This window comes from Zonotrichia albicollis, chromosome 6 (genome assembly GCF_047830755.1).
Source record: "Zonotrichia albicollis isolate bZonAlb1 chromosome 6, bZonAlb1.hap1, whole genome shotgun sequence".
In the NCBI taxonomy this organism is placed as follows: Eukaryota; Metazoa; Chordata; class Aves; order Passeriformes; family Passerellidae; genus Zonotrichia; species Zonotrichia albicollis.
The window spans coordinates 58,878,500-58,904,936 of record NC_133824.1 but is presented as its reverse complement, the minus strand read 5'-3'; the positions used below and the strand labels follow the sequence as shown (position 1 = coordinate 58,904,936).

Genomic DNA, 26,437 nt, shown 5'->3' with positions numbered 1-26,437 from the left:
GAAGAAGTGTGAATGTGGGACACCGGAAGAGAAAATAAATGGGGCAAAAAGGACCAAGAGAAAAAATGGGCGCTGCTGGCCGAGGATCAGCCAATGGATGGAGTCTCTCCTTGTTCCTGGAAGGGACATCTTGACGTCAGCATTGGAACAACAGTGTTGGAGCTGACCTGCAATTTTGTATATAGAGGGATCTAGATTTTGATTTCATAGATATATATAGATATATATTCCGTATTCCTATTGTAGACTATGCTATTTATAAATTATATATAATAGTAAATTACCATAGAACAAAACAAACTACTAATATGAATATTATAAAATAAAAAATATGTAGTTATGATGTCAGGATAAAAAGTTATATTAAGGAGTTGAATATGTAATTACGTGTAAATACTAACAGTAGAGGGCAGATTTAGTTTAACTATCTGATGTGACTGTTGTTAACTATCTATTGTTCTCTTAGTATGTTATTGTATGGAAGGTTATTATTCACTGCATGCCTATAATATATTACATTGTTGATATCATTTTTATATATATAGAAAGCCATATCTAATGTCGCTCTCTGTTACGACCCATATTCATGCCTGATAGTTAGCGAATTTAAGAGTGGCAAGCTGGAAAATTCCTTGTTCTTGTTTCAATAAAATGCAGTTTTACAGAACGTGGAGTGTGGAAGACTTTATTGATCTCAGCCAGGCCTATAGTAGTGGTAAATGTAACACAGTGTGGATCTGGGATCTTGAAGAGACTCCTTGAACTCAACCAAACTGAAAGTGCTGATTTGGCTCAAGACAGAAATTAAGCCGAGCTACCCCCAGCCCCTCAGGTCACAGAATCGCAGAATGGCTTGGCTTGGAAGGGTCCTTAGAAATTGTCTTGTTCCAGCCCTGATGCCAAGGGCAGGGACACCTTCCGCTAGGCCACGTTGCCCCAAGGCCTGTTCAAGGTGGCCGGGAACGCGGCCAGGGATGGGGCAGCCACAGCTCCTGTGGGCAGCGTGGGCCAGCCCTCAGCAGCCTCCGAGGCCAGAATTCCTTGCCCATCTCCAGCCTAAGGCCGCCCTGTGTCACTGGGAAGCCACTGGCCCTGGCGCTGCCCCTGCAGGCCCTTGCCAACAGCCCCTGTGCAGGTCTCAGCTGGCTCGCGGGCAGGGACTGGAAGGCAGCGCGAAGTTGCCCCTGGAGAAGGCCTCGGAGAGCGCTGGGGCCAGCAGTGCCGCCATGAGGGCAGTGAGCGGGGCCTGGGCTGTCCGTGCATGTGGGAGGGCACACAGCGGGCTCTGAGGCCCTGGCAGCTGGAGCTGGGAGCTGTGCAAGGCGGCCGGCACAGAGCCCTGGGCTCCCACAGCTCTGCAGCCCTCATGGCTGAGGCAGCTGCCCGGGCACAGCCAGCTGGGGACACGCGGCCGGCCGGGGGCCACCCGCAGGGGTAGCCGGCTTTGGGGCCAGCCCAGGCCGCAGCAGGGAGCAGCCCATGGGGCTGTGCCCGGCCAGGAAACGACTCTGCCCGGGGACAGGGCTCCGGGAGCAGGGCAGCAGGGCCGGCAGTGCCGGGCACAGACACAGGGGCACACATGGCTGCAGTCACAGCCTGACTGCCCTGGGGCAGACCCAAGAGGCAGACCCAACATGGACAGGCAGGAGCTCCTCCCATCCTCTTTGTGCCCACGGGCCAGACTCTGCCTTGATGTATCCTGTGGCCTACCCTTAACCACGTGCAGCATCTTGTACTTGGTCTTTTTAAAACCACATGAAATTGCCATGGTTCCATTCCTTGGCCACGTCCACATCTCTCTGGTTGGTATTCTATCCTTCAGGTGTGGCTACTGCTCCGCTCTGCTTGGTGATATCAGCAAATCTTCTGAGGATGCCCTCGCTCCCTTTGTCTACATCATTAATGAAGATATTTAGAATCACTGGTCCCAAAATAGACCCTTGGGGGACACCACTGGTCACCCATGTCCATCCTGACTCTGAGCTGTTGACCTCTGGAATCATCATGCATGCCATTTCTTATCCATCCAGCAGTCTAGGCACCAAGTCCATCTTTCTAATATAGAGAAGATGTTGTGGGGATCATGTTCAAAGGCTTTATAGAAGTCCAGATAAATGACACCTGTAGCCCTTCCTTTGTCCCTTCATATTCTTGCTCTGTCACAGAAGGCCACTGGATAGGCCAGGCAGGATTTACCCTTGGCTGTCCTGAATCACCTCCCTGTTCTCCATGTGCCTTAGCAGAGCTTCAAGGAGGATGTGCTCTGTGATCTTGCCAGGAACAGAGGTGAGGCTGAAATGTCAGTCCTTTCCAGAGTGTTCCTTTCTACCCTTTGTTAAGTTGGTTGTAGTGGGTTCACCTTGGCTGAATGCCAGGTGTTCACTGAGCCACTCAATCACTTCCCTTCCTGGGGGGACAAGGGAGAGAAAATAAGGTGGAAAACAAGTAGTCAGTTGAGATAAGGATGTTGTCTAAAGTGAAAAAACAGAGTTTGTGCACGGAGAAGTAAAGGAGAAAAAAATGGAGTCTCTACTTCTCATAGACAAGTAATGTTCAGCCACTTCCCAGGAAGCAAGCAATTTCTCTGTTCTCTGGTCTTCTCATTCCCTCTGAGATACTGGGCCTATCATACCACACACCTTAACAGAGCAGAATGATACTTCCTAAGGAGAGCTCTGTCCAGCTTAGAAACCCAGCCGTGAGCGGCCTCTAGCTGGAGCCAGAGGTTTACGTATTCCACTCTGGTCCTGAAGAAGCGTAACGAGGGAATGGCTGCAGACGTGCTTGCCCTCTCCAGAACGTCCATCTTCCCTGGTTTCTAGTTGTCTTGTTAAAGTACTCTGAGAAGGGGAAGAGGGAAAAAGCCGTTTCCAATCGTTCGCCTAGCCCAAATCACACCCGCTGATGAATAAAGGACAGAATTGCCCACAAAGTACTTGCTGACTTCTCCACTCCCCTCTAGCAGCGGTTTCTTTTGTATGGTGATTTTTAATTTTGCGGGGGTGATGCAAGGAAACAAGCAGAGCCAGCAGTCAGACTGCAAGTTAGGTCACTGCAAAGAAAAGGGGTTAGTCTCCCACTCCGAGCTAGCAAGGGTTAGATTAAAACATGCCAGCGTGGAATGCTGCAACAGGTCCCAAACAGCTGAGCACAAGGAAGGGAAGAGAACTGGGAAAGGGTCTGGAGATCAGGTCTGATGAGGAGCAGCTGAGGGAGCTGGAGGGACTGAGATTGGAGAAGAGGAGGCTCAGGGGGGACTTTCTCACTCTCTAAAAGTCCCTGGCAGAAGGGTGGAGTAGCCAGGTGGGGGTCAGGTTCTGCTCCCAGGGAACAAGGGACAGGACAAGAGGAAATGGCCTCAAGTTGTGCCAAGGGAGGCTTAGATTGGGTACTAGGGAAAAATTTATCCTCTGAAAGAGTTATTAAGAGTTGTCAAGGCTGCCCATGGACTTAATGGTATTGTCATGTCTGAAGGCTCTTAAGGAATGTGTCAATGTAGCATTTGGGGACATGGTTTCAAGGTGGGCTTGTCAGTGTCAGGTTTGTGGCTGGATGCTCTACAGTCTTAGAGATCTTTTTCAACCTAAACAATTCCATACTACTGTGATGGGGAGCCAGTTTCAATCCAGAGTATTTCGTAATGTCATTTCATAAAGTCATTAATAGCAACTTCAATCTAGTGCTCAACTTTATGCAGCTGCTTTTCCCTGTACTCTCCTCATCTTCACCTTCAGCCTTGGGACAGGAGAATTGGCTTTGGTGGGATCAGTGGTAGTGGGAAAGCCTCATGCCAGGAGGCTGTAGGTTGCTGTACTTCTGCCAAGGTTGGAGCTGCCTCCAGAAAAGGCTGTGATGTCTCTAGTCCCTATTCACATTCTTTGACCACTCTGAGGTGAGTTCCAGGCTGCAAGAGTTGTTGGTCAAGCTGAAGGGAGATCACAAGAAGCACTGATCTGAAACCCGGCTGAACGAAGCAATAGAGAAAGTCTGTTAGCCACATCAATCCCAGGCTGTGTTTGCCAAGCAGATGAAAATGACATGAACACAAAACATGTAGGAAATGGTGGGAAAGTGGCTCATTTCCAAACAGCATGCTTCTAGAGTCAGGTGTGCTTCATGTAACAATGAATGGAAGAAGCTGGTGTGCCACTGTTATGACCCTGTGTTGTTTCAAAGTCATTGATCTTACAGTGGAGTTATTACAGTATTATAATGATGCAAATGATACATATTTAACTCTACTGCAATATTTTCCAAGGCTTTATAACATTCAGGAAAGGCTTTGCCCAGTTGCCAATGGGAGCAGACGATGGTAGAAAGAACCCACGCTTGGAAGTGAAGAAGACTTGATTTGCTGAAGTCACTTTGGCTTCCCCTCCTGCCATCTGCTGCAGCCTCTGACTTGATGGCAGGACCAATGTGGGGCAGGACACAGCCCAGCTGCTGGCAGCTGTGAGCTGACTCATTCCATACAGATGAGCCTTCCACATTGGCTGGCACCGGGGCTGGCAGCTGAGCCACTGGCAACATGCCACCTTACCCTACTACAGAGCCCTCCCAGGGTTAAGCTAGGGCTTGGGTGGCTCTCCCATCTCCTGAGCTCCAGGTGAGAAAAGAGAAATGCTGTTACCTATCAATCACTTGAACTGAAACATCATAACAGGAGAAAGAGATGTGCAAAGGCACGATTTTGAGTTCCATGTAGGCAGCGCTGAGAGCGGACCACTCAAATCCAGGTGTACAATATGGCAAATGCCACAGGTTTTCCTGTGGGGGAAAAGCTTCAAACAAAAGACAACAAAAACCCAAACCCCAAATAGTTACGTTTGAATTTTCTGTGATTGATAGCTGAGAGAAGCAGCTGCGCAGTGCTGATTGTCCCTTCTCTGCACACTCCTCATCCTTGCTCATCTCAGGGCTCTCCAAAGCCAGGTGATCATTTCTTCCTGCTCCAGCCTGTGCTGAGACCAAGCAGCCCTCCTGTGCCCAGGGCCCTGAGCACGAGAGCTGGTGAAAGTCACTGCCAGCCACACAGCCTTCCCCTCCTAGGCTCCAGAGACACAAGGGCAGAAAGCTGTAATCTAAGCTGGATTGCACTGGCACCTTTGTTGGCCTTGTCTGTCCTCTGGCATCCCTCAAGCCAGGTGGTGTAAATCTGAGCTGCTTTCACAGGGAATTCAGGGTTTGCCCAAAGTGGGGCCTTGCTGAGGGCAAAGGCCACGCAAGGGCTCTGCCTTCTGTTGCCCGTGCAATGGAAGGCCCCAGAGCAAGAGGGCATTTCTTGGCTGCTGAGATCCCCTCTTGACACTCTGGCCTTGCAGGTTTGCCAAATCCACAAGGACACGCGGGGACATTCCAGCACTGACTTTCACTCATGAGTTTTCTTTTCTCTCCAAGGAAAATTCTGAATTTTCCTTCTTTTGGAAGGCCATAGATTCCCTTGGCTGATGTATTTGGCACAAAGGTTCTCCTCACACGGAAACCCTTCTGGGCAACCTGGAAGTCTTCTTCCCACCGACAACCCCCTCTGTCCCACTGGATCATGGGTAGTGCAGTGCAAAAGTACCACCTTTCTCTCCTCTGCCAGGAGTTGGTGTGTCAGCCCAAATCTTTCCCTTAATACTGCTAATACCAGGGTGTTTCCACATGGCCAAATTGTGTTCCCACCCAAGTTTTTCAGAGGGACACTTCAGGACATGTAGTCTTCCAAAGTGTCCTTCCCCTAGGAAGGGAGTTGAACTTTGTGAGATGGCTGTAGGAGGTCAGTTGAGGAAATACTGTCAAATGATCTTAAGCTCCTTAAGAAAGGAAATATGTAATGTTCAGTGGTATTTTTTGGTTTACAGCTAAGTGACTGAAGTGCGACAGCTAAATGTGACTCTCCCTAACAGAAATGTGAAATACTTTAGCAAAAGAAAGATTTTTGGTTTTGAGAACTAAGTCTTCCAGAGAGGACTCCTTTTCTGACATATCCCTTGCTCAATTCCAACTTGCTTCAATGTTTTTCTCCCTTCTCCCCCCTGATGCCAACACAGCTGCTGGCTTGGGATGGAAATTGCTTTGTAGCACCAGTGCTCCTGGTGAAATCCTTTTCTGAGGATGGAAGAACCTTTGCACTACTGCAGTGGTGCAGAGCATCAGCACCTGAGTTTAGCATTCTGCTCTGACTGTGGCTTTTACAAAGTAAAAATCTCACTCCTGAGCACTTGAGGCTCATCCTCAGCCTGAGCCAGTGGCTTCCAACAGTGGATGTCCATCTCTGCTAGCTGGCAATTTGCTCCTCTGAGCGTACATGTTTCTCCAAGTCTCAGAGACATGAGTGTTTCTAAACACACTCCAAAAGCAGCTGTGAGATGGACACAGTCCCTGCTACAGCATTCACCATGAAGCAAACACTGAGTGCAGGGCTGTAAGACACTTAACTTTCAGTCAGACAGACATTAGGTTTATGAAATCTGGGCTGTGAAAGCACTAGTGGTTTTCTAACAAAATGTAATGTTTGTAGCCCAAGACTCCACCCTCTAAACCAGGATCTCTGCAGACCCAGTCCCAACTTTCCCATTGCCTCCACAGGCAGCAGTTTTGGCTGAACAAATGCAGCACTTTTCCCCAGAGTGGTAAGACAGCAGCTCCCCTCCTCCTTTCAGCTAAATTCCCACTGGCAGATAGGTTTTCAGCCCCCTCCTTTGGCCCAAAGCATCCACGTGTATTTGTGTTTTGTGACTTTGAAGAAAATGTAAAAGGACTTATTTTATTAACAGCCAACAGACACTTCAAAGCAAAAATGTAGCTGAGAAATTAATCATTCTGCACTGTCAAAGTGAAATTTATGATGATTCCTAAAATAAGTTTAAAATGAACCAAAAGCTAAATGAATGAATTACTCTTTGAAATAAAGTCAGAACTTCAATGGAAGGTATGTGTACTGGTAAAATTAAATGCAAGGACATCTAATTTTCTTCATTTAAGAGAATATTAACATAATGTGTTGTCCTTTAGCATCTCAATGGCTTTGGGAAAGTGTTTCCCTTTAACAGAAAAAGTTTTGTGTGATAATGTTTTCCCAGATTATTGAAAAGGTTTTGTTTCCACCTTTTTTTTTTTTCATGTGTGGGAAGGGATTTTCTAAAGAGCCAAAATAATTTCCTCTGAGAAAATTCCCACTTTCTGTGATTACCAGGGCAAAAATACCATTGTCTGGGGAAAATGGCTCTGATGGGAATTTGAATTCAGGGGCAGGGCATTAACATTTGCTGAGCTGGATAACAAGTGGGCAAGTGGGACAGAGTTTCATCTAAGAGGTTATATTCAGATTCTTGGTGGATTTTTTTCCATAGTTCTTCAGGTGCACAATTTGCTAGAAACTGGCAGGACAATGTGGCCAGCATGAGGTGCAGGTTCAAGAGTTTTTTTTTTTTAATAACCATCACTGCCAGTTGTTGGTTTGGGAGCTGGTTCCCAGAAGCTCATGGGAAGATGGTGAGATGCACCCTGCTTGCTGCTGTGATCACAGGCTGTGAGCAGACAGAACCCATTTCACAGGTAGGACAGTGACTAGAGGAGCTCCCTTAATAACCCTACCGTGTTTTCTCAGCCCATTTTCCTCCTTGTGTGCCTGGCTGAGCAAGGATGCTGCTTTCCCAGCAGCAGCCACACATTCTATATTGGCCTTGGACCCCATCAGCTCCTTTATTCTCACTGTGTTATAACTCTGTTTCCACTGATGAGTACATTCTCTATTTTCCTTAAACCATATAGAACCAAAAATCTCACCAAGCAGAACAGCTTTGCCTTTTTCTGAATTATTTGTACGCAAGATATGCTTCACCCCAAGGGCTGGAAAGCCTCAGCTTCCCCTAATTAACACTTGTCTAATGCACTAAAGTGGCTTGGAATACTTTTATTTTCTGTCTGCCTTGGCTTTCATTTCAAAAGCACAAAATCTCTGACTACAAATAAATGACAGCTTTGCGCTGCAGGGATAAAGCGCCTGGACAAAAATGCTGCAGCGATATGAAAGGGAAATTCAAATGTCAACATCAAGTCCTTAGACACCTTTGAAAGAGTTTCCTGTTTTGCCAATCCTTTAGGGCCAGGCAGTGAGTTCATGCAGAGCTTGCTCAGAGCTTACTGACACCAGCAGGCCAGCTCACGGTGGGGACAGCACGTATGCCAGTGACACCTCACTGCTGCAGCCAGCCAGATGAATTTACAGCAGAAACCCACCCCAAAACAGGCTTCTTGCTACGAATCTCTTGCCAAAATTGGGCAAGAGCTTCAATCACCTCAGCTTCCAGAAGATGGGGCTGTCCTTCTCAGTATCGTCCAGCCTGGTGAGATACTCATCTGACTCATTTTCACTCATAGTGCTCAGCAAAAAACTTAGAATCACATTATTGTTCAGGTTGGAAAATAAAATAAAACTTGAGGCCATTTCCTTTGTTACTTTTGATCTGGGAGAAGATACTCACCCCACCTGCCTCAACCCTCCTGTCAGGGAGTTGTGGAGAGTGAGAAGGTCCCCCCTGAGATCTTTTTCTTCAGGCTGAATCCCTCCAGCTCCCTCAGCTGCTCCTCATCAGACTTGTTCTCCAGACCCTTCCCCAGCTCCATTGCCCTTCCCTGGACACTCTCCAGCCCCTTAATGTCTTTATTGCAGTGAGAGGTTCAAAATTGAGCACAAGACTTGAGGGGTACTTAGGTACAGAGATTGTTTGCACATGACTGTCCTTCCCTGGCCCACAAATCACTGTGTGGTGTTTGCATGTGTTGCTGCTGTGGAGCTGGGCTGAGCAAAGATGGTGGTGTCAGCCCAAAGAGAGATTAAATGATTGTGGAGGAATTTCTTTATCACCATCCTGTGTAAATAGAGATTAGAGACAGAACATTTTCCTTACAGCTGTGCCTCTGCAAACAGGAGGGAATACAGGGCCAGGCAGTATTACAGAGACAGCTTCAGTGTGTTGTTGCAAATCCAAGAGGACATGGACTCATAGTATCCAGGTAAAGTGAGAGAGTGGCAGTGCCACTGCCTGTAGTGCATTCCTCTAATGGCAGTGCCTTGGAGAACAGCAAAGCATCAAATTCACATTGCCAGGTCTGTGTGAGTCCCAGCTAAGCCTCAGTGACTGACCTGCTCCTTGAAGGCAGGTCACTGGTGTTTGTCCTCCAGAGAAAGGTCTCTGTAGGCAGTGGAGTTGCAGGATCCCTGAGGAAGCCCCTGTAACACTTCCATCCCAGGCCAGGCTGGATGGGGCTCTGACCCTCCTGGTCTCATGGAAGGTGTCCCTGCTCATGGCAGGGGGGTTTCAACAAAATGGTCTTGAAGGTCTCTTCCAACCCAAACAATTCTATATTCTATAACATACAGATGAGAGCAAGCAGGAGCTCGAGTTGGAAGTTCAGTATTTGAAGTGTTAGTTCTTATTGCTTTCTCAGATAAATTGCTTTCCTTTGGGGTGGGTGGCTGATTCTGTGCACTGAGCACTAAATTCTGCTTGGAAGAGGTGAACTGTGTTTGATATAGGAGAGTATATAAATGTAGCTTTCCATGTTTCAATGGCTGCCTCCTTTTTTGCAAGCTGGCCTTGGAAAGCATACAGAGCAAAGTAAAAATAAAGCAGTATTCATCACTGGTAATGAAAAGTACTCCTACTCCGAAAGAGAGAGGAGTAACATTTTTTACAGTTTGAAGTGTGGGCATTTACCAGAGCAGGTTCTGCTGTGTGCTTGGATGGCACCCAGCCCATGTCTCATTGCTGTTTACTCTGTAAATATTGATTTCCCAATGGGAACAACTGTTGCACAGTACAGCCAGAGTTAAACAACAGCTCTGAAAAAAAGAAGCCAGCCACCCGCATGCCTCACTTCTGCAGCATTCCTGAGACAAGGCTGTATTTTTATCATCTGCAAAACCAGCTACATCTGCTGTGCTGAGCTATAACTGGAATCCCAACTCCCTCATTATGACCTCTGTCAGAGAAGCGAGCTAGCTTCTCTGGGGTATAATTTAAATTCTACCCAGTTCCATGGCTTTCCCAAGAAAAAGATAACACCCTGGTGCATGAAATCGGATGAGAGACTAGCACAGCTCAGCTGCTGTAAGAGGACATGCTGTACGCACAACTTTCCTAAAAGTCCTTCTATGCCACAGGTGTGAATTGCTGCTATGGATGAACCTTATTGAAAACCATGTCCCACATTTTAGCCTTCTCCTGCACACAGCAGCTTTGAAGTATGGAGCTTTCTCCCTCCACCTGCCTCCAGTGACTTTGGGTTTGCTGCTTTCTTGGGTGCTGAGCAAATGCTGCCCCTTTGCAGCCCTGCAGCCACCCAGGCAGAGTGGGAGCTCCTGCAGCACTCCCAGCTGCCTGCAGGAATGCCTGCATTCCTGCCTTGCATCTGCTGCAGCTCTTGTGTTGCAGAGCTGTTCCCAGGACACCTCGCTGGATGCCCTGGCTGTCACAGTTATCTGAGGTTTTCTCAACTGGTCTGAAAGGCTTCAAAACCCCCAAGAAGAGGGCAAGGCTCCAAGTTGGACCCAAGCCCAAGTTCTCTGCATTGCTGAATGAGGGATGCCTCACTCCACAAGGGAAAACTGCAGCAACTCTCCAAGGGACCCTTCTTACCACCCATCATGGGAGGTTGTTCCCCTGCCAATGTGTCCTAAAATCAAATATGAAGATAAAATACTACTTTGGTGGCATTTTCTTTTTAGGAAGATCATTTCTGCACCCTCTGACTTCAAAGAAGAATTCCTGAAAACAGGGAAGTAATGCCAACACCATCTTTGCTTTGCTCTGACGAGGAGTCCTAGAAGGAGAAATGGTTTTCATTTCTCATTTCTCTCAGTTTTGTCACATCTGTTAACGGGATTCAATTAAGCTGCCAGAAATGATAAGCATTTAAAGGGACATCAGCCATCACTCCTCACTACCAGACAAAATCTTTGTCATGTCAGCGGTCATAAATCATTGGGATTGTACTTGGGAAGTGTTAGACACTGTAACTCATCACCAGGGCCTATTCAGCTTCCCTCGGGGCACTGTTTTACCTGGTCTGCCAAGGTAAATGCCTTGTGTTGTTGGTACACAAGAAAGGAGTAATTGGGTGGTGTAGAACTTATGTCTGTTTGCACAGAAAAAGAAAAAAAAGAGGTTAAAAAAAGGTTCCTTCTAAAACAGATTTAAAATTGCAAGAGGTAGGTTGGTCAAAAATCAAATGCTCCATCCCTGGAAAAATGTCAGGCTTTTTAAACACTTAGTTTGATACCAAATCAGGGCAATAAAAATGGAAAATATTCCTACTTTTCACAGGACAGTATTTGTTGCAAAGTTCTGGGACACTTAAGCCTTCCATCCCTGCTCAGTTTGCAGCACACAGATCACTGTGATGCTGGTGCCAAGGAGCTTTAGCTCCTGTTTTTCACCCAGGCTTAGGCAATATATCTCATCTTGCACCCAGAACAGCATCATAAGTGATAGATAAATACAGATCAAAGGGGCAAATCTCTGCACCCAGAGTGCCAGAAGATTTAAGAGCAGAGGCAACAGTGGATGGAGATGAACAGACAAGAAAACAGAAGAAAGAATACAGGAGTCTACTCCCCATGAGGGTACAGCCTCAAAGCCTTGGGTGCCAGTCCCAGCTTTGATCTCTGCAACCATCACCAAGCAGGACTCAAAGAGGATGATGAGGTAAGAATGGAAAGAGTAAAATGCAGCACAGGAGGAAACATGAAGGTGTTGGGATTGAACGTGGAGCAAGATGGTTATGACAGACCAAATCCATGCCTGGCCAGGACAGCATCTACCAGGCCATGGAGAGGAAGCTGTGGAGAAGCAGAAGACAGTTGCAGAGAAATGAGATGGGTGGGTAAATTGGTGGGGTGGGAAACACCATCTCTCCATGCCACTTCTGAGAATTTGTGCTTGTGATGAGGACAACACAGGCACAGGGGTGGGCTTTGCTGCATGGATGAGTTGGCAAACAGATGCTAAGAGGAGGGCAGACAGTGGCTTGGGCCAAGATGGGAAGTCTCACCAAGAGCTCTCTGCTGTGGCAAGCCTCAGGTTTCCTCAGCATCATCCTGGTGGGACTTGTCCACCACCTCTTGAATTTCCCAAATTGCCGGGGACTTTTCAAACTTCTGTCAGGAACGGACAAGCTATGACCCACTCACAGATGCTTTTTTATCCCCCTTAGTCTCTTAAGGGGCTGGTTGCAAATTGCTTCCTGCAATCAGGCTCCTTCCTTGCACACTGGCAGGCCAAAACAGCCCCTGAGCTGATGGAGGCTCTGGAAAATGTTGTTTCACGCTTGGCTCTTTCAGCGCCCTGCACCAGGCACAAGAGGCAGCTCGGTCCTTGTGCTTCATTTCAACACCACCAATATTGACCTTTTCTTTCCTTAATGAGAAGGGATTCAGGGAGGTAGGAAGGACAGGAAAAGAGGTTTGTTCTCTGCTCCTGCTTTGTGAGGTGAGCAGAGGAAAGAGACATTCAGGGTTTATTTTGGGGCCTTTCACCTTGACATTGCTTGAAAATAGAAGTGCTGGGCAGGAGGGTTTTACTGCTTTCCACACTCTGGGAAGGGGTTTTGCCGTAAAGCAGAGGAGAGACCCCATTGCACATCAGCTGCTTTTGGGGGTTTTTCCCTCCTCAGTCTGTAGATCAAATAATGAGTGCTCAGCAACGGCAGGTTCAAAGTCCACTGTTCAGAGATCAGGGTAGAAAGAATTTGGTCCCTGTGAACCGAAATTCTGTGAACTGAATGTCTGCCCCTACCTACACTGCCCATGTCCAAAGGTCTCAGTTGGGTCTTTAAGAAGGAGATGTTTTTCTAAACTCCTGTTTCTGGAGTCAGGAAATTGTGATAGAGGTTTCAGTTTTTGGGGTTGTTTCTGCTGCTGCATGTGGGGGGAAAAAACCACTTCATGTCCTGAAAGCACAAAATCTCAATAAAAAGAGACAACTTCTTCTACTTAAAAATAAACAAATACGAATGTCATCATTTTGGGAACCTTAATTTACAATTTATGAAGTCTGTGATTAACAGCACTGCATATCCATGAGACTTGAGCAGCAGTAAGTGATTTCCCTGGCTTCATTCAGTACCCAAAAATGTAACAAGACCTAAAAACAATTAAATAACTATTTGGCCTCCTGCTCACATAAGTTCAGTCTAAGGTGGAATTCCCAGCGAGGATTTCTAAAGGAATTCCCAGTGAGGCAGGTAGGAAAGCCAAAGCAGACATCCAGCCTTGAGCCAGTGATTTCCAGTTTGTCTCACCACTCATGCATGCCACAGGCAGTGCAGGATCAAGCTCTCAGCAGGTTCTGGCCCCTGCCCCGTGGCAGCCAGTGGCTCTGGTGCCATCCTTTGCTCCTGCTCCTAATGGAAGTGATGACTCAGGATTTATCAAGGAGCACACCTTCCTCAGTGTGTGAGCAAGCTCCGTGTCATCTTTGCTTTACTATGGCTGGTGATGCATCAGCCTCCAGGCTCAACCAAAAAATCTCAGTTCTCTTATTTTGTAAACAGAATACAGAAAATAATTTGCTTGGAAATCACCAACAGATTAACAACCTCCAGCTGCAACTTTGATGACTAACTCAGCCTGATCTAACTCAGCTGTGCCAAAGTTCTCATTTGTTTAATTTGACATTTTCCTACGGGTTCTCCACAAGGAGGATGGAGAGGAGATGGGTTGTCAGATGGAGCTGAGGTTTGTTTGAGGTTTATTTTGAAGCTGTGCACTCGATGGGTTTTGAAGATTGTGCAGATCATGTTAGGATAACCTGCTGCAGACCTGTCTGAAAGGAGAAGTTGAAAGGGCTGATCTAGAAATCAGAGAGACATTTTTGCAAAGCTGCAGGCCTGCTTTTGAAAAGCAGTGAATTCAGTTCCACACTCACAAAAAGAAGTCTCCAAGTTAAACACTTCTAATATCTAAGTCAATTCCAGCCTGTTTTCAACATGAAGGCATGTGTAAGCTTTTGTATCAGAAAAAAAAGCAGGATAAAAAATTGAAATGCGGATCTGTATTTCTCATGGCCTTCAGATTCTTTGTTTCTCTTCCAGGCTGATTTACTGTGTTACTGTGGATTTATTCAAACTAAGAGGGTCAGCACTTCAAGAAGAACAGCTAGATAAGCCAAATATGCCCAATCCAATGCCCTCCATTTTCAGCATTAATTCGGAGCAGCTTGCATGTTGGGCATGGGTGAATAGATCCTGGATGAAGTTAAAAGCAGAAAATTCTCTGTGTGAGCTCAGGGTACCTTTCACCTCTGCATCACAAAAAGCTGTAATATTCAGGAAAATATGCCCTCTGCCTTCCTTATGGCTGACTTAATATCTAAGATCAAGTTGTAAAGATACTTTTTGACCATGCAGAGTGTGTCTCTTTGCAGGAAGGGAGAGAGGAGGCTGAGGAACAGCCCAGATCCATGAACAAAGGGAACAATAGGAACTATTCTGCAGGCAGAGGCTGCTGCATTCTTGAACACATTCACATGGATAAAGGAGATCAAATAAGAACTTCCAAAGCTGCACGATGATAAGAGAAAAATATTACAGCGCTGTTCTGCAGGCTGGACTGTGCAGTGATTATACAGCAGTTTGTCCAACACAGCTCCCCAGGGCCAAAATGCAATCAGTAACCCTTCCCTTAGAATCCTGGCTTCTCTGCAGAGCCACAAGAGCATCTGATAATTCCCTGGCCTTGTGCAAAGGCTCAGTGAGTTGAATGTCCGGTTTGTGCACTTTTCTCACACACAGTGGAGCTGTCAGGGATGCACAGCACAGGCAGGGATGTCCACAGCGCTCCTCTGACACTGATCCACTCCTTGCACTTGGGCAAGACTGCTTCCAGTCCAAGCTCCAGGAGCTGCTGGAGGCATAGAGGGCACCAGGACTTGGTGCTGGACATCTGCACCCAGGGAAGGTATGTCCCAAAGGAAAGGGATGGGTATGGGAGAGACAGGGAGCAGATGGAGCTGGGCTGGTGCTGGCAGTGGCTGTTCAGCAGAAGAGCCCAAGGTGGGATGTAGGTGGGTGTACCACAGGTGGGGAGAGGGATGGAGATTCCCCTTCTGTGGTTCAAAAGAAGGGACAAATTCAAAATTCATCCCTTCTTGCCTGGCAAGAGCTTCAGTTAGAGGCAGTGCCAGGGCATTACATTCCTTAGCAGCTCCAGAAAGCTGGAGCTGGGATTTTGAAGGGGAGCCCACAAGCAAATATTATCCAGAGCTTCTTCCAGACAGCTCTGGTTGATGTGGAGTACAAACAGCAAGCAAACGAGCAGTTTGTGTTGTAGCTCCATTAGGGCTTCGTGCATGTGCTCTGGGGCTGGCAGGCTGCCCCTGGGCTGGGCTGGGAAGGGAGAGGTGAGTCTCCCAGATCCCCTGTTTCTCTGCCAGGGCGTTTCCAAGCAGCTACAGATTGCACCACGTCTGACGCAGGAGATCCTGTAACCGCCCTGCTCTGCCTCACTGACTCTGAACTCGAGTGTTTATACCAAACCCCAGGGATGTGGCACTGCTCTGAGAGGCTTGAAAGATGGATGATGTTAAACATCTCTAAAAGGAGTCCTGGATGTGGAGATGATTTCTGAGCACGTCCAAAGGAGCCTCTTCACCTCTGCTTCCCGCCAGCAGAATCACTCAGGGCATCTGTGTTATAAACACATGGATAGCAGCCCAATAAAAACAATGGCAGCTTTTATACACAGCCTCCAGTTCAGCCTTCCAGGAGAGACTGCTTCAAACAGCAAAGAAATACACATCAAAGCTGGCCCCCAGCATCTGCCAGGTTTGTTGGGGAGCCACAGCATCTGTGTGCTGGGTGCATCACAAGCAGTCACTCCCCAAGTGGGAATCCTTCTTACAGGAGTGAAGTGGGGAGAGCAGGGCCCTTTGGGGCTGTCAAGAATGCCCCACCTCTGCTGGGCTCAGGTGGGGGATATGACATTCCTAGAGCGTCCTGCCCAGGGAGTGGGTCAGGTGTCATGTGGGGCTGTGCTCAGCTCTGGAAACAATGGGTGCCAAGAGCTCACAGGGAGAATGTGGGCCAAAAAAACCCCAGCGTCATGTGAGTCCCTTTAATCCAGACTGAGCAATGTGCTAATAGGATGGTCAGCAGCTCTGATTGCAAAGAGAGTCACTTGGAAAGAAATGGAGAAAGTGGAGTGCCCTGTGCCAGAAAAGGTGCTTTGCATCCCAGGGAGGAGCTGGTTGTCTGAGGGGTCAGGTTGTCAGCTCCTGTTTTCCATGACAAGGTCATAAGGATAGGGCAAAGGTGAATGGATTCTCAGCTGCTGTCATCCCCCACAGTCATCCTCTGCAGCGACACAAAGTCAGAGGAAAATCTGGACTTGGTTACATCACTAGCACACAGTGCAGGACCTCCCAGGCAGCCCTTCCTGGAGCCAACTCCTTGTACCCAGGACAGGTTCTCTGGGCTGCCACAGCTTTGCAGTGGCCCAGGTGCTGTCTTGGCTGATGAGCAAGGCCAAAGCCAAGAGCCCATGCATTTATCATTAAATCAGTCTAATTCCTTTTTCAGGGGAGAGTGAGGGAGAATGCAATCTTGTTCCAGCCAAAAAAGCGTTGGTGCCAGCCTGTGCAGGGACAGGATGGATGGCTGGAGACAGACAGGTCATGGGAGCTCAAGAAAAACACCCTAGTGAATTGTGCCATGAGTGTCAGCTGTCCCTGGGCCAGGAGCAGCCCTGGCAGAGCCAGCACAGCAGGTAATGGGACACAAACAGTCCATTGCCTGGGCTGAAATTCTAGAAAATTATCTTTCCACACTATTAGCATCTGGTAGGGCACTCAAAACACCTACAGCTTCCATGAGCCAAAAAGACCTCACTGGCAAGGGTGCTTTTGTCCTGGTACTCCTTCTACACAGGATCTTTGCTCCTGTAAAAAGCAAATGTTTTCTGACAAACTGCTGTTACTGTTTCAGCGAAAGCTTTGAGTGTTCTTGACTCTGTAAATAAATAATGTTGAAAGAATAATACAGAGCTAATAAAGCTATTATCTGGGAATATTGCAGCCTAATCTCCAGCTCAATGAAGATAATGAGTGCTGAATCATGCCTGGAGCATCCTAAGTAAGTGGCAGTGGTTTTGATAAAGGATAGGAGCAGATTTTTGGTCTCACCCTGTTGCTTGCCTATAGATTTCTGGAGTGATCTGTGTGGGTCCTTAAGCTGGCCATGGGTCCACATTTCTCCTGGTGGCAGAGCTGGCTCAGCCTCCCATCACCTTCATCCTGGAATGGCCTAGGGAACTGGCTGGCTTGGCCACAGCAGTGGCACATGGCTCTGGAGCAGGATGGAGATGCCATCCCCAAAGACAATGCCATGTCACACAGACACTGCTAGACCCACAGGGTGGCTGTGTGTCACCAAAGGGGATCAGCCTTCCCCATACAACTGATTCCCACGAGGGAATCATGGCACATGGCCCTGGAGCAGGATGATGGGGATGCCATCCCCAAAGACAATGCCATGTCACACAGTCTCTGCTAGACCCACAGGGTGGCTGTGTGTCACCAAAGGGGATCAGCCTTCCCCATACAACTGATTCCCATGAGGAAGGGCCTCCATCTGTACCCCACAGCTGTATGGGCTGAACTGCAGCTGGGGAAGGACACTGGCCTTGGCTGTTCAGGCACAGTGAAACCTTTCCACACCTTTCCCTGGGGCTCCTGTGATGGTGAGCCCATGGCCTGAGCAAATTCCTGCTTGTAAAATCCTTTATCCTCGCAGAAAGGCAGACACAGTGCAAAGGGTTTGCAGGGGCTGGACTCAGTGGTGTTTTGGAGCTTACATTGTCATTTGCAAGGAGCAGAGTGTGGCAGGAACAGGCTGCTAAATGGACAGCTTTGCAGCAAGCAGCCGTCCCAAAATAAAACACCCCCGGACAAGTTGAGGATACACAAAGGAACTGACAGCCTCTAAATCTGGCTTCACATCAAGGAGTCGTAACTTGAAAGCTTTATTTAGACTACTAAGAAAAACAGCTGCAGAAGAGTACTGATGATGTGCTTTAAAAGGGGATTTCTGCAAGGAGAGAAGTGCTGGACTCCTGCTGGAAGTGGAGCACACAACCCCTTCAAAAACCCCAGCATTGGACTGGAGAGCATTGCAGAAGGGCAGTATTTGTATTACCTGAAGAAAATAAAAAAACTTCTGGGAAAAAAAAAATCCCAAAACAAAAAACCTCACAACAACTTAAAAATAATAAAAACCTACCTGGAGGAGAGCTTAGGGGAGTCGTGAGCAAGGGATAAGTCAGGGAGTGGATGCAGTGCTTGGCAAGATTTCAGTTTCCATCTCCCCCACACCAATTCGAGCTTCCCAGTGCTGGGTGGTGGAAATGCTGGTGAGAGCAGCCCGAGCAGCACACGGACCTGTGCAATGTTGGAGAAAAATATTTGCAACTGTCAAACAGAGCGAGCTTGTTACGTACCCAGCAGGGCTCTATCGCTGAATCCCTTTCTGCAGAGCCATAAAGAGCGGGGAGGGGGAGATAACTCCAAGGCGAGATTCTTGTGAGCTCATAAATCTCCACAAGCTGGGTCCCAGGACTGATGAAATCACTGGGAAGCCCAGTGGCCTGGTTTCTGCAGCACTGCCCTCCCTGCCTCCACTAGCGACGGCATCGCTGGGAGAAAAATGGAGCCAAGCTTTTGGGAGAGGGGTGGCGTTTTCCGAGCAACGGGGAAGCTGTTACAGCCCAGGGCTTTCTTAGGATGAAATGATTTAAGCACCTCTCTGGCATCCTGCTGATCTTTTGGAGGCGGGGAGCCCGATAGCTGAGACTCCTCGGGATGATAATTGTGGTGTATTTGTAGAATCAAAGGTTTCCCCTTGGAGCGGGGCCAGCAAGCTTTGGGAAGAAGAATGGATCCAATACAAAGGGGTTTTTTAAAAGCCCATTAAGTCGCCTAGGGGCTGAGCTCAGATTCCCACCGCCTTGGCAGCCAGGGCTCAGGGAGCAAGGTTTCATTCCCATCCCCTTTGCCCAAGTGGGAAAGTCCTTCTTCCCCATTCCTCCCTTTCCCAGGTCTCCAGAGAAAGGGGGATCATGCTGGGGTCTGGGTGCAGCCCCTGGTCCTGGAGGGAACTGGGGGCTGCCATCTCCTTCTCCTGCACCCCAACAGCCCAGCTGGCCATGGTGAGGCTGAGTCGGGGTTTTGAGGCTCCTGGGATACCCATGGCTGGGAGTTGCATGAAACCTGTGAGAGTTGGTGTGTGTTTGAGCCCTATGCTCATCATTTGCACTGTCCCTCACACATAAACCAGCATCTGGGAGATATTGAGACACTCCCAAAATCAAATCTCACTCCCAACTTGCCATTGGTCAAAACAGGGACAGAGCTGGAGGGGCTGGGGGATCTTCTCCAAGGGAAGTCTGTGTCCCAAATATAATCTCTGGAGGGACAGAGGTGCTGCAGATACTGTGGAAACGGCTGAACCGTGCATGCCCATCCCCTCCCAGTGACACTGCCTTGGGGGATGCTTGGGGCAGTCCTCAACATCCCAACCCCCCAGGCTGGCTCTGTCCTGTACCTAAGTCACCATCCCAGTCCTTGCACAACCACATCAGGGGATGAAAAGCCAAGCCTGATTGTCCCATCAGCATTTCCCTCCTTAAGGGTTTCTGGAGGCAACAGACATCCCTCGGAGTCAGCTCTTACTCATGCCGCCCCCATGGAAAATATAAGGATGGAGTTGGTAATCCAGCTGTGACTAAGGAGGTTGCAACTGGGGAGGTCTCTCTTGCTGTTGTTGTGACTGATTTCCCTCTCTGCCAGTTTAGCAACACCCTTGTGTCATCAGTAACCTGAGGCAGTGAGGGCATTTTCAGGCTTCCATCCACCACAGTGATACAGAGAGGCTGCTGTTACTGCCACACCTCCTAATGCCCCCAGGTGCTCATCCCTGCACTCCCAGGGGCTCCTCCTGTGCTAGGGAGGTGCTGCTCTCCCAAGGCTGCAACCTGAGTCTCAGACCTCTGAGCATCACCAGCCATGGGCAGCTTTAAGATACTGAGGACTTCCTGCCAGGATATCAGCCAGAGTCTGTGCATGGACCTAAAACTCCTGCAAGGCAGATGGGGGAGGAGAGGTTTGTGTGCTTGGCAGAGAAAAGGCTGAGCAGAGGAAAGAGAAGATCTTTCCTGCAGAGTCCAACCCCTTGCCAAGCCAGGAAAACTTTCCTAGTAGGGCTATTGCTATGGGTACAGCCTGGATCAGCCAGAGGTGGCTGCAATACCTCCCCATCACAAACATTCCCAGCACAGTGGTTCTGACAGCTGATGGAGCCATAGCTGCATGGAGACCCTGGGCTGGAGCAACATCTGGGCAGCATGGAAAAGGGAACATGAGCCTGTAGAAATCCTGCAGCAGAGAAATGCAACCAGAGAGTAACCAGAAGCCCTCCAGGGAAAACCTGTAAGAAAATCTAGCCAGTCAAGAGAGATGATCTCATGGTGCTGATGTCACCCCAGGAGTGCCCAGGGATGGAGCAGGGAGGCTGGAGCAGTCCTGTGCTGCTCCATCCATGCAGGATGTGACCTCTTGGCAGGGATGCAACAGGACCCTGCTGCTCTGCTGGCTGCAACATCACTGTTCAAGTCCTGTAACAGATCTGTCCTGAATTCTGCTGATTATGGAAAAATGCAGCAGCAGGACGTGTAAAAGCCACACTGATGCTCTGAAAGATACCAGGAGCATGTATGTCCAGTTACACAGCTGTCAGGGATGGGAGAAATATTCCTGCCTGTGCTGCTCGCTGAGTCTTCACATTCCAGCCCTTGTGCTGGGAGGAACAAAACCTCTTAGCTCTGCAGTTGCTGGAGACAGGAGGCACAAACTTTAAGTCATCTGGAGTCAGGCACTGTAAAAATTTAATGATGCAGGACAAATCAGGGGGACCAAAATAGTGAGCAGGATGGAGAGGGTTTTGTGATTTATTGTGCTCAGCCAGGACTTGGGGTATCTGTGAGCCATTCCACCGACTGAGTGACCTTGGCTGAGTCACTTTGGACAAATTCTGCCTAGAATTTTCTTAGGCATCTTGCAAAAGTGAAATAGGTACAGGATATTGAATCATGTCAAAAATCATGAGGATTAAGACATTCCAAATGCAGGTAGGCCTTGATGAGGGCTCCTAATTCCTTTGGGTAAGTTTCTTTCCTTAATGGATGGCAGAATTGAGACCCACCTGGTGACCTGGGGGTGAACTGGGGGTTTTATGCTCCAATAAGAGGCTGGAGGCTCATCATGAGTGTCAGGTGACTTGGCACTTCCTCACTCTGTTGCTGCTACAGATCTGGAGCAAAGGATGCTCCACTGATAAAACAACAGCCTCACTTGTCCCCATGTGGATTTGTATCCCACTCCCCCAAGCAATGGAGCCAGATCTGGCCAGGCTATTTCCACCTCCCTGTTTTCCCTTCCTGCAAAGCCTTAATCTGAGGTTTTAAATGGGATTTAAGTGATGCTCTGGCTTTTTGCTGGCCCCTCTGCAAAGGCAATAAATTCAACCCCTGCTAGATGTGAACAAATAAAAGCAGCTCTCCCTGTAGGCTGTGTGTGCACACATCCCTGTTAAACCCTTCTCTGACAGCCCCAGCAACAGCTGGTGGAAATCTGCAGCAGTCTCTGGCCTTGAGAGAGAGGCACTGATTTACATCCCTCTCCCACCCCTTCACTCCTCTTCCTCCTGCCTCACCTCTTCCCTGGATGCTACCCCTCATCTCACCTCCCTTCCTGCTCTCAGCAGATAAATAACCAAGGATGGGAGGAAGAAAACAGGGCACTGAACTTTCTTCCATTGAGAATTTGTTCTGGTGGTTTTTGTTATTGTTTGTTTGGTATCTTTTACAACAATTCATGACTTGAGTGCAAGTCATCTCTAGGAATAGGGAGGAGGAAAAAGACTTGGGCAAAGTCACAGATCCCTAATCAGGAATGGCTTGTTTTCTAGCCGTGTTGGGAAGAGACAGAGACAGAGCCCTCTAGCCACCCTGAACAACACATGTTCCCCCCAAACCCAGCATGTGAGGCTGGCACAAGGCTGTGGGTGAAGCCTGGCACTGGCAGGACAATCCAGGGAGGAAGATTGACCTTTGGCTTCGTGAGCAATCAGGAGCTGAGTGTCAGGAGTCTGCCAGACACACCAGGTACCAGCAAGATGATCCAAACCAGGGCATGGCCACACCTGCAGCATCTCCCAGGAGACAGGCAGGAGGATGGATGGCCAGGGCAGCACAGGGGGCTTCTGGCAGCTCCAGGGACCAGTGGAGAGGGGAGGAAGGCAATGACAGAGCACAGAGAGGGGTGGGGTGAAGGGCCCTGACCAAGGCACTGAGATAATTTAAAGCTTCCTACACCCCAGCACACTTACAAGTGTTTTATATCTCTCTGCCACTCATCTGAGTCATGTTTCCCACAGGGCATGGTGTTCTTTCAGGTGGAGCAGCCAGGAGAGGCTGTGCTCTCCCAGCAGAATGGCTTTAGACAGGGCAGGGCTGGAGTAAGACCTTGTTATAACTGCTTACAATAAGTCTCACAATCTGCTCTCCAATTATTTCTTACATTTTTTATTTCTTAGAAAGACCAGCTGGATGGGGCACTGAGCAACCTGGTCTAGTGGAAACTGTCCTTGCCCATGACAGGGGGACTGGAACTAGATTATCTTTAAGATCCCTTCCAACCCAAACCATTCTATGATTTTGTAATATGATTCCATGATTTTACCTTTCTCTGAGCACACTGGAAAAGAATTTGGTTGCTTGCACTCCTGATATCCCCACCTCCAGCAAGGTACAGCTCCCTGGTACGCCATAAAGCACTTATGTACATGTGATTAAATGCCACTGAAGCGGATGGGAATTTGCTTACAAGCAAATTACAAATTCCTTACAAGCTTAAGGACTTTGCAAAATCAGGGCCTAAATCCACTGAGTCTTTGCTAATGCTCCCAGCCCGCTGAGTCCTGCCTTGGGAATGTGTTTTATTTTCCCTTCTGGGGCTATGAAATGTTACTCTGAAGCTTTGCCTCCCCCTGCCAGCTGCTGATGTGAGCCCTGGGGTGAGGTTGGGCTCGGGTGCTGTTGGAGATAACATTGGTTTAGGGTGTGGTTTGTTTTCACACAGAGCATCCCAGCCCAGATACAGAACCTCTAAATGTCCTCTAAGTATTCTAAAAAGCTCATATCAAAGAACAAAAAGCATAATGCTGTCTCCTCCCTTTGAGCCCAAACCAGCCCTGATTGCTGTGATGGAAATATTCCCACAAGCTCCAATGGTCTGGGATGGTGGTAGGGGCTCAGATGGTGATTTTGTTCTTTTGGTGCAAGTCTTTGGTTTAGAGCAGAACAACAATTAAATAAAAGCTGTGCCCTGTTTTTCTGCTGAGCATATCATCTGTGCAACGTGAAAGACTATAACCTCGAGAGGGCTTTTTTCCCCTCCAAAATCAATTTTACTTAATTTTTGTAAGGGGATGGGTTCCATATTCCATTACTGTCAGCTGAATCAAGAGTGTCCTTTTAGGTTTCACTGGAACACATAAAAACTCTTCCCCAGGGATAAGACAGTATTGATCTGACATGGATTGGCCCCAGAGAACATTTATTAGGGTCTAGTGAGCATCTAAAGACGAAGGCTACCAAGTATATTCTTACAGATTTAGAACAAGACACCCATTTTCTTTCCCTCAGCCCTGAGAAAGTCCTGGTTTAGTTTTTCATCCAATGAGCAAACCCTGCCAACCCCCTCCTGTTCCAAGGCATTACAGGGATTATTTTCCAAGCAGGCTTGGTACCCATGCTCTCCCCTTCTCAGGGCCGGATGCTCATCAGTCTTGCACTATGACTATTGCATGTGTCCTACTTATCCAGAAAGGCTCTGGGCAGCTGCTTATTGGGTTTTCCTGTCTGAATACAGGAGCTTAATTTAATAGGCGGCTGTTGGAAAAACAAGCAGGAAAGCAACACAATGGGGCTTGATAAGCAGCGTCCAAACAAGCTCTGAGGAGGCAGTCACCAGAAAATGGCTGAGCAGTTTCCATGAGGAAGATGCAATTCCAGATGCCAGCCATTAAGCGGATACTTACCCAGCAGGCTGGAAGCCTGCAGATCAAACCATCAGTATATGGTTAACAAAAATCTTTGAGGAGGAGAAGAATGGGAAGGGAGGTCCTGGGAAGGCATTTTATGGAGGAAAAATAAGATGAATGGAAGAGTAAAAGAAAAGCTGTGCTGGGATGGAGGCCCTGGACCATTCTGCCCAGCATCCTCTCATAGCCAATGGTGTATGATAAGCCAGGGGTATGAGAAGTGTTCAGGGATATTTTCCCATAAACTCTCCAAGCCCACAGCAGGCTGCACGCAGCTCCAGGACTTCCTGAGTCTGGGGCTTGTATAGAAATACCGGATTGAATATTCCTGGCTTAACCCTTTACCTCAGTGAGAAATGCTCCCTATCTTTAATCACTAGTTCTTTGGTGAGAACAGAGGCCACAGCTGCTCACAGCATTCAAGAGGAGAGCAAACCAGGAATTTGTGCAGCACTTTTTCCTCTTTCCTCATTAACTCCTATCCATCTATTTGCTTTCTCGACTGCTGCTCAGCAATGAGTTGATGCTTTCATCAAATTCCTTGTTATAACCCGGGATCCTTTTCCTGAGGGGCTGCAGTCAGTTCAGAGCCCGTTGCCATTTGCATGATGTTAGGAGTGCTCCCTGTGAGGCTCATCACTTACATTTGTCTCCAGAGAATTTCAGCTGTCATTTTGTCACTGAGCATCCCGAGGTCTCACTGTGGTTTGGTGCCATTGGCCTTTCCAAGCAGTTCAGTGTCACCAGAAGCCAGCACCATGTCCCCACCCACCCCTACTGCTACATCACTGATGAAGATGCTGAGCACAGACCCCTGCTCAGATCTCTGTGAAACTCCCCATCTCATAGCTCCAGTGCACACTGACCACCCCAGTCTGGCCTTTGTGGTTTCTGTCTAAAAACCACTAAGGCTTTTTTCATGGCTCCTTACTCCCCTCAATATCTTTTGATGAAGGGTTTTGTCAGAGCCTTTAGGAAATCAATATCTCTTATCTCCATTAGATCTCTGTTTTCCCACCACATATTTGGCTCCATCAAGGACTGTGGTAGATTTTGTGAGCTATAATTTCTCTTGCCAAAACCTGTGCCTGGGTACAGATGTTTATCCTCTTATCCCACCAGTTTCACAACACCATCCTTGGGTTTGCTGCTCCAGAAAACCTGCACTTGACACCTTTTGTTCCAAAACTGCCTCTGTGATTGTTGCCTCCCATTTGCTTCAACACCCAATGGGCAAGAATTAAAGCAAGGCAGGCTGGAGGCCAGCATGGCTGAGCAGAGACCTGCTCCTCTAACTGAGGAATGAGAAGCAAATGCTCAGGGAGAGGTGACCCAGAAGAGTACAGATTTTGATGTTTAAGGATGGGGTCAGGAAAGCTAAGGCACAGATGGAAAAGGCCAATGAGAACCTGGTCTAGTGGAAGCTGTCCCTGCCCATGACAGGATTGGAACAAGATGATCTTGAAGGTCCCTTCCAACCCAAGCCCTTCTGTGACTCTGTTAATTTTACTCCACATTTTGGTATCAACTCTATGGATGCTCTTTCTTTACTTTCCCAGTACTGGCTTTTCCTTTGTCCCTGCATCAATTTCTGTGCAGACTCCATATGCAATACAATCACAGTAAATCCCTTCCTGCCTTTCAGACCTTCCTATATAGTTGTTGTCAAGAAAGAAAAAAAATAATTATTCAAGATGTAATAGCTTGACCTCTTCTCAAAAAAAAAAATAAAGGCTACTTAAGGTACAATGTTCCACGCTATTAATTTGATCTGAGTTTTGATTTGCACCAAGAACACAAACCGCTCCTTCTGCCATCTCATGCAGCGAGGTTATTCCCATGCATGCGGGAACCCAACCGTGTATCCAATCGCTGCTCTGATTCACGTGAAATGGGAACCGCTGGACAATTGATTTCTTAAATCCAAGCGGAGACTGCCGCATCTTGGGAGGCCTCTGCCGAGGCAGCTGCAACACAGAACCCGCGCGTCCGTATCGCCAGCCGGCTGAAACTTTATCTTCGGCGGGAGCGAGAGCGGGACCCTCCTCTGCAGCACGGGCAGCGCGGGGACCGCAGCGGTGCGGTGTCCCGGGTTTGGTGTCCCGGGTTTGGTGTCCCGGTGCGGTGACCGCTTGCCGTACCCTCGGTGCGGTACCCCCGGTAGACCCTCCGGTAGCGCGGTACCCCCGGCAGGGCAGCCCCGGCGGCGGAGCCCCCGCCCCGCGCGTCACTCGCTCGCAGGGCCGGCGGCGGGCGGGCGCTGACGCCAGCGCGCCGGGCGGGGCGGGCGCGGCCC

At 48.4% G+C, this 26,437-nt stretch overlaps 1 long non-coding RNA gene across 1 annotated transcript; it reads right to left on the bottom strand.

Moving 5' to 3' along the window:
- Positions 1–17,399: 17,399 nt before the first annotated feature.
- Positions 17,400–18,888, bottom strand: LOC113459850 (uncharacterized). Its single transcript, XR_003381419.2, has 3 exons — positions 18,783–18,888; positions 18,265–18,422; positions 17,400–18,180 (listed from the first exon to the last, which is right to left on the bottom strand). It is a non-coding gene; the product is annotated as an uncharacterized LOC113459850 (long non-coding RNA).
- Between the last annotated feature and the right edge of the window lie 7,549 nt (positions 18,889–26,437).